This window comes from Palaemon carinicauda, chromosome 23, assembly GCF_036898095.1.
Source record: "Palaemon carinicauda isolate YSFRI2023 chromosome 23, ASM3689809v2, whole genome shotgun sequence".
Lineage (NCBI taxonomy): Eukaryota > Metazoa > Arthropoda > Malacostraca > Decapoda > Palaemonidae > Palaemon > Palaemon carinicauda.
Genome location: NC_090747.1, coordinates 72376899 through 72384843, shown reverse-complemented (window position 1 = coordinate 72384843; position 7945 = coordinate 72376899).

Sequence of the window (7945 nt, the reverse complement as noted above, 5' to 3'; positions counted from 1 at the left end):
GACACTGACATATTGTGAAGATTGTTCTCTCTCTCTCTCTCTCTCTCTCTCTCTCTCTCTCTCTCTCTCTCTCTCTCTCTCTCTCTCTGTATATATATATATATATATATATATATATATATATATATATATATATATATATATATATATATATATATATATATATATATATATATATATATATATATATATATATATATGTATGTATGTGTGTGTATGTATAATTGGATATAAAACATCACCAGGAAACCATAGAACAGAGCATAAAGCTTTGAGATTGGGAATTTCAAAATGCAGGAATCATTGTATATCTATTCATGAACTTCACTAGATTTTGCACAGCCATGAAAATGCAGTAGAAGAGTGCGTTCGGATTCATAAAATCTATTGAAATTGTCACAGGAACTGAGAAACAAACAATCTGGTGGAATGAAATAATGAAAAGTAAAAATACACCCAACAGAATGGTAGATAGACTACCTATGTTTGATACAACTAAGCTTCTAGAAGAAGAGCACTGAGAAACATTTACAATTGAATGTAAGACTCATAGAGACTTTAATAGACGAAGAGCAGAAAGTTAATGAAGAATGGTGTGATATTAAGAACATATATCAGTCAGTTGGCAGTGAAGTCCTGGGAAACAGTTACCCGGAGAAAGCCATGGATATCAAATGATACGTGGGATACTATGAAAAGGAGACAAAGACAGAAACGATTGTTGAATGTTTTCGAGGAAGTAATGAAAATTACAAGCTAAGTATTCCAGTATTGATAGTGAGGTCAAAAGAAAGCTAGGAATGACTGAAGAGAATATTGAGACAGCAAACGAGATGAGGCTTACGAAGCTATGAAATCAGGGAGTGGCTATAGTGTAACAATCGCTCAGAATTATTAATGAAATCGCTACTGGGGCAAAGAAGAAGAAGCATATGCCCATCAAAAAGAGAGATGTATCTGTTATAACAACAGAAGAGGAAAGACAATGCTGGATGGAACAATTTAGTGAGGTCGTTGATAGGATATGCAAAGGGAATAATTTGATTAATATACCTGAAGCTGATGAAGACCTTGATGCACCCATGAGTGTGTTTAAAGTCGAAACTATTATTTAAAAACTCAAGAGATGGAAAGCCCTGGATACGATGGAATAACTGCTGAAATGATACTGGCTGAAAATAAAGTGAACCCCAAATTACTTAAAAGATAATTTTGTAGAATGTGACATGAAGAGGCAAAACCTGATGAATGGGAGTTAGGAATGTTGGTGAAAATGGCAGAAAAAAAGGAGACCTGGCTGATCGTAATAAATACAGAGGCATCACACTAATTTCAGTTGTTATTAAAATATATAGTAATCTTATTCTAAAGAGATGAGAGAGAAAGACTGAGAGATGATCAAGCAGGATTTAGGAAAGGTAGAAGTTGTACTGCCCAAATTTTTGAGACATGTTGCACAGCAATGCGTAGAATATAGAAATCCACTTTTGATGGCATTTGTGGACTATGGAAAATCTTTTGATAGTGTGCACCAACCAATTTTGCGGAGAGTTCTGTGTTATTATGGAATTCCTCTTAAATATGTGACTTTGATTGTTTGTTCATGAGCATAGTATGTGCAAAGTCGATATTAATGGAGTCCTATCAAATTAATTTCCAGTGAACAGTGGAGTACCCCAATGGAATGTTCTGTCACCTATGTTGTTTATACTCCTCATGGATTTTGTAATGCGTAGAACAATCAGAGATGGTGGAGAAGGACTGGACTGATTGGTAATAAGAAGTTAGCAGACCTAGATTATGCTGATGATGCTGTCCTTATTAGCAGTACACCACAGGATTTGCAATGCTTGCTTACCAGAATCCATGACATATCACACGAGGTTGAGCTCAAGATAAGTAGAAGAAAGACAGAGAGGATGAGAATGGAGTATGTAATGGAAGATGAAATATCACTGGAAGAAGAAAGGATTTATGCGGTAGAATCTTTTAGGAACTTTCATCTCCAATACAGGGCCTTTAGAATTGGAGTTTAGTGAAAGATTGGAAAAAGCAAACCAGACAATGGCTAGGTTAAGTGAAATTTGGAAATCAAATCAGCTGAAATTACATGTAAGAATCAGACTATATATCAGTTTAGTGAGATTGGTGTAACTATATGGACATGAATCATGGCATGACAATGGAACAATCTCCAATAGATTTAGTAGATTTGAGAACAAAGCCATCAGAACGATATTTGTAGTTAAATGGCAGGGCAGGATTTGAAATGAAACTATAAGAGAGATTACTCGTGTGCCATATGTGGACGGGATCGTGATGAGGGGTAGATGGAGATGGTTTGGACATGCTCTTCGCACTCCTCAAGAGAGATTAATTTACCAAACGTTTAACTGGGCTCCACAAGACACTAGAAGAATTGAAAGACCCAGGCCTACATGACTGAGGACTATGAAGCGTGACGTAGGAGATGAGAGACGACTGGCGAAATTTAACAGAGACCTTTTGCGTCAATAGAAATGAATGATCTAAAGGGAGCAATTGAATTTAAGAAGAAACTAAAGACATTACTTTTCACAAGAAGATATGATTTGGAAGATGCTACAATCAAAGAATTGTATAAGTTATAATGAAAATGTTTCGTTAGATGATTAGTATGGACCCGCCCGAGAAGTAGTTCACTCGACTTCAGTGGAGGGTTGGATTTAAACCCAAAAACAAGTAAACAAGTAAATGATGATGATGATGGTGAAAGAAATCTCGATATTGGTCACATGGTTCTTTTGATTTAAAGACTAGTAAGGTATTTAAGCATCTGATGTTATCTGACTTATAATTGTTTATCATAGTATGTGTTTGTATATGTACAAATAAAAACTTTACATAAGGATGAGTCTTACGCATCATGTTTGTGTCAAAAGAAGCTCAAGAGAATAATAAATGAAAAAGGCATCACCAATTAAGACATCTTTTTTTGTATGTAAAGAGATTAATGTTAGTGAAAAGCGTCACGTGGGAATGTGATATCAACTCTTCTTGTCCATGAAGGGAAGGATAAAGGATAAAATGTAGGATGAATTGTGAAAGGATTAACGTATTCATGAAGCCTATATCAATTCAACCCTTTGTTTATTCCTGTCAAGTGGCGTTATCTTTTCATCTTTTTACTTCCTTCACCAATATTTTGAATTTTTAATTTTCCAGCAAAATATATTATTTTATATTTCTAGATATGGGCAAGTCAAAGTGGTAAATATTTGAGCGATATTCATTTGATATATGATAGAGTTTAAACTATGGTTATTTTTCTAAAATGTTATCCCGTAGATACTAGTTGCTAATTGCTATTTTGAATTTGATCCCATACAGGCAAATACCACAAACAGTTTTGCTGGTCTGTGCAAATACCTTCAAAGTGCCAACAAACAGTAATTTGTCTAACGTTTACTTTAGAAGTAGCATTAACAAATAATACTCGAAAGTACTCATAATCGAAGACAACATCTACTAAGGTGGTAGGTTGGCCAGGCCACCTGCCAGCCGTTGAGATACTACTGCCAGAGAGTTATGGGGTCTTTTGACTGGCTAGAGTAGACAGTACTACATTGGATCCTTTTCTCTGGGTACGGTTCATTTTCCATTTACCCACACCCACAGTGAATAGTCTGGCCTATTCTTTACTTATTCTCCTCTGTCCTCATACACCTGACAACACTGAGATTACCAAACAATTCTTCTTCACCCAAGGGGTTACAGCACTGTGATTGATCAGTGGCCACTTTCCTCTTGTTAAGGGTAGAAGAGACTCTTTAGCTATGGTTGGCAGCTCTTCTGGGAGAAATGTACTTCAAAATCAAACCAGTGTTCTCTAGTCTTGGGAAGTGCCATAGCCTTTGTACCATGGTCTTCCACTTACTTGAGTTAGAGTTCTCTTGCTTGAGGGTACACTCGAGGACGCTCTTCTGTCTTGTTTCTCTTACTCTTGTTTTGTTAAAGTTTTTATAGTTTATTTAGGAGATGTTTATTTTAATTTTGTTACTCTTCTCTGAAATTTTATTTTTCCTTGTTTCCTTTCCTCACTGGGCTATTTTCCCTGTTGGAGTCCCTGGGCTTATAACATCCTGGTTTCCCAACTAGGGTTGTAGCTTAGCAAATAATAATAATAATAATAACAACTACCAAAGACAACCAGTACCCTTTACTGTCTGAGACTTTCACTAAATACCATGTAAGGACAGTGAGACAAGCGTCACCAAGATCAACTGATACTTTATTCAAATGTGCACGGGAGTATATTACAAGGTGCGGACGGAAAGGTAGGATGGCGCTGGCGCCAAATCAGATTGAGTTGCCCGCCAAAATATATGTGTTTTCTTACACTTACAAATATACGAATTATGAGTTAACAGAAACATGTAATGAAATGATACATATGTCAAAATGTAGCTCTGATAGAGCGGAATACATATACATGGGAAACCACGGTGTGGCGAAAGGAGAATTCAAATAAATAAACAGTTTGTTGATTTTCTGGACGACGAAGGGAGCGGTGTCCTTACAAGTACTCCCCCCCCCAAGACATCAGGCGGCGTAGAGGGCTGATGATCAATCTTCGTATCTTTTCGGGTGTCGAAGGGTTCCTCTTGTTTTTGAACGGAAGGGCGCGCCGGTGGTCGGCGTAAGGATCTCTTCCTCTTGTCGTCGTTTGATGATTTTTCTTTCGTTGGGCGCCTTGTTTTGAGGTGGAACTCTGGATCTGCCAGGTCTGGCGAAGGCGGTGTCGCTTCCTTCGAGAAATGCTGGTTTCACGTGGTCTATTGAGACCCAGTCCTCTTGGCCATGGACGTCGAGAAGGAAGGCTTTCGTTGTCTTCTTAATTACCCAGTAGGGGCCTCGATAAGGTCTAGTTAGTGGTTGTCGATGAGCGTCGACACGGACGAAAACGTACCCGCAGTCGTCCAGGTTTTTTGGCTTGAAGTGCTTGGTTCTGTTCTGGTAAGTTTTGAGACATGGCCTGAACTTCCTGGCGATGTCCCTTAGGTGATCCAGCTGCGTGTCGTCGGTTGATGAGGGAAAGAATTCGCCAGGAACTGCGAGCGCCTCCCCGTAAACCTTTTTGGCGGGCGAAGGTTCGCCGTCTGACCGAGGGGCGGTGCGAAGGCCGAGGAGTACCCAAGGAAGTCGTGATTTCCAGTCCCCGTCGGTGCAGCTCGCCATCAGGGACGCCTTGAGGGCGCAGTGAGTTCTTTCGACCATGCCGTTTGCCGCGGGGTTGTATGCCGTGGTGCTGTGGAGCGTCGTCCCCATCAGGTTCGCCAAAGCGAGCCATATTTCTGAGAGGGAAGCGGGGCCTCTGTCTGTCGTGATGTCGTCAGGAACGCCAAACCTGCTCACCCAGCTTAACAGGAGGGCTTCGGCGCATGCTTGAGTCGTAGCTTCGGTCATCGGCGATGCCTCCAACCACCTCGTGGAGCGATCATTGATCGTAAGCAGGTAGCGAGCAGATCCAGAAGGGGGCAATGGTCCCCCGACGTCGATGTGTATGTGACCGAAACGTCTTTTTGGCTGGGGAAAATCGCCTACCCCCGATTCGGTGTGACGGCTGACTTTGCTTGACTGGCAGTTGATGCATGACTTGGCCCATTCCCGGGCGTCCTTTTTCATCCCTGGCCAGACGAACTTTTCAGACAGAAGGCGAGCGGTGGTGCGTCCTGAGGGGTGTGAAAGTCCATGGATGATATCGAATATTTTCCTTCTGCAGGAGGCTGGTATCCAGGGACGTGGGCGGCCGGTGCTGGTGTCGCAAAGAATAGTTACTCCTGCTGGTCCGAGGGGAATCGCACTTATCTTGAGCGCGGATGGCCCCGTCAGGTGATCCTGTGCTTCTCGGTCGGTGCGTTGTTCGGTTGCGAGATTGGCGTAGTCGATTCCCAGGAGGATTGCGTCAATTTCAATCCTTGAAAGGGCGTCCGCGACTGGGTTTTTCTTTCTTGGGACGTAACGTATGGTGCACCCGAATTCGGCGATTGATGCGAGATGACGTTGTTGTCGGGAGGACCATGCGTCTGTCGATTTCGTGAAAGCGTGTACGAGGGGTTGATGGTCCGTCGCGATTGTGAAGGGACTGCCCTCCAAGATGTGCCTGAAGTTGCAGACGGCGAGGTAGACGGCGAGGAGTTCCCTATCGAAGGTGCTGTATCTTGTTTCGGCGGGTTTCAATTTCTTGCTGAAGAATGCCAGCGGTCGAGGAGAACCATCGACGAGTTGCTCCAGCACAGCCCCACAGGCGACGTTGCTGGCGTCGGTCGTTAGTCAGAGGGGCGCGTTGTCGTCGAAATGAGCTAGGGTGGTGGCATTCGCGAGGGCATTCTTCGTCCGGGCGAATGCCTGTTGCTGGGGCAAACCCCACTCGAGTTTTTTTGCTTTTCCTTTCAGGACGTTGTCGAGGGGTGACAGGGTTTGTGCGATGTTGGGGATGAAGCGCTTGTAGTAATTGACCATCCCCAGGAACTCCTGAAGTTGGCGGATGGTCGTAGGTGATATAATATGCAAGAGGTTGCAGTGATTAAAAGACAGGTCTTGATGGCTTGGGTGCTAGGTAGAGACTGCCCTTTATTTATAGCTACATGGGACTACATGATACCACATCCCCCTTATCACATACAAAGCATTGATTACACATAATAACTAATCTGGCATATAAGTACAAAGAAATAATGGATGAAAGTTCCATATTCAAACGTATTCCATTGTTTTCATCCCTTCACAATAAACATGCATAGTACAATTTGTGATTGTGGATAGTAATATAAACATAATAGCTATTATCTTTGCGGACTTTGGTCCGAATAGTGTTGGTTACAGCAGGGCAGTCATAAATATGAAAATAAGTGGCAAATTATAATTTTATTTTATTTATTTATTTTTTTTTTTTTTTTTTTTTTTTTTTTTTTTTGATGCAAAGAACAACAACACCCAAAATATATTAAAACAAAATGGAAACCTGATACACATGTAACGAGTGTTCGAAATGGAGCCTGTTCTCCAGTCCGAGACTCGTAAATTTTCAAATAAAATTCATTATTCTGAATCACTTATCAGTCCTGAGACTGATAACTTTTCTTGAGTTTTTTCAAACTCTGGTAACGACCTCTCAGAATTTTCGGTCATGAAACGAGGGGGGGGGGGAGTTGTATATTAATATTTAACTTAACACTTTATGGGAATTTACGGTATGTGACCGCGTTACTTTCAATATATCTGGATGGGGTTTACACCGCTGTCGGGTCTGTAGTGTTATCACTAGTTGCGGGTCTTTGGTGGGTTATTTCGGTCTCACTAGGTGGCGGCAGCGATATATCGGCGGGTCGTGGTGGAGGCTGTGCTGATGATGTTGGAGCCTGCTGCCGGGTGTTGGGCGGTTCTGTGTTTGTCGCGAGCGGTGTCGGACGGATGTGGGACCGGTTCCTCCTGAGGCACGCTCCGTTTTGGGCTTCCACAATGTATGATTGGGGTTCTTCTGACTTACGTACCACTCTGCCTGGCACCCATGTGTGGCAGGCCTTGTCAAATATTCGGACTGGTTGTTCGGGTTGGAGGTCTGTGAAGTGCCGTTGTGTCCGATTTGGTCGTAGGCGGTCCTGGAGGTGGTTGCGGGTCGTGATGTGTGCGAGATGTGGTTCGTATCTGCCTGGTAGGTCAGTGGTCACCTTGCGACCAAACATGAGCTCTGCGGGGCTGGTTGTCTTATTGTCGATCGGGGTGGCCCGTAAGTGGAGTAATGCAGTATGCATATCACCACCTGTCTCAAGGCATTTTTTGATAATCGCCTTGCATGTTCCAACTGCGCGCTCCGCGAGGCCATTGGACTGAGGGTAATGTGGGCTTGATGTGATGTGCTCAATACCCCAGGCTTTTGTGAAGTCCCTCATGGCTGCTCCCGTGT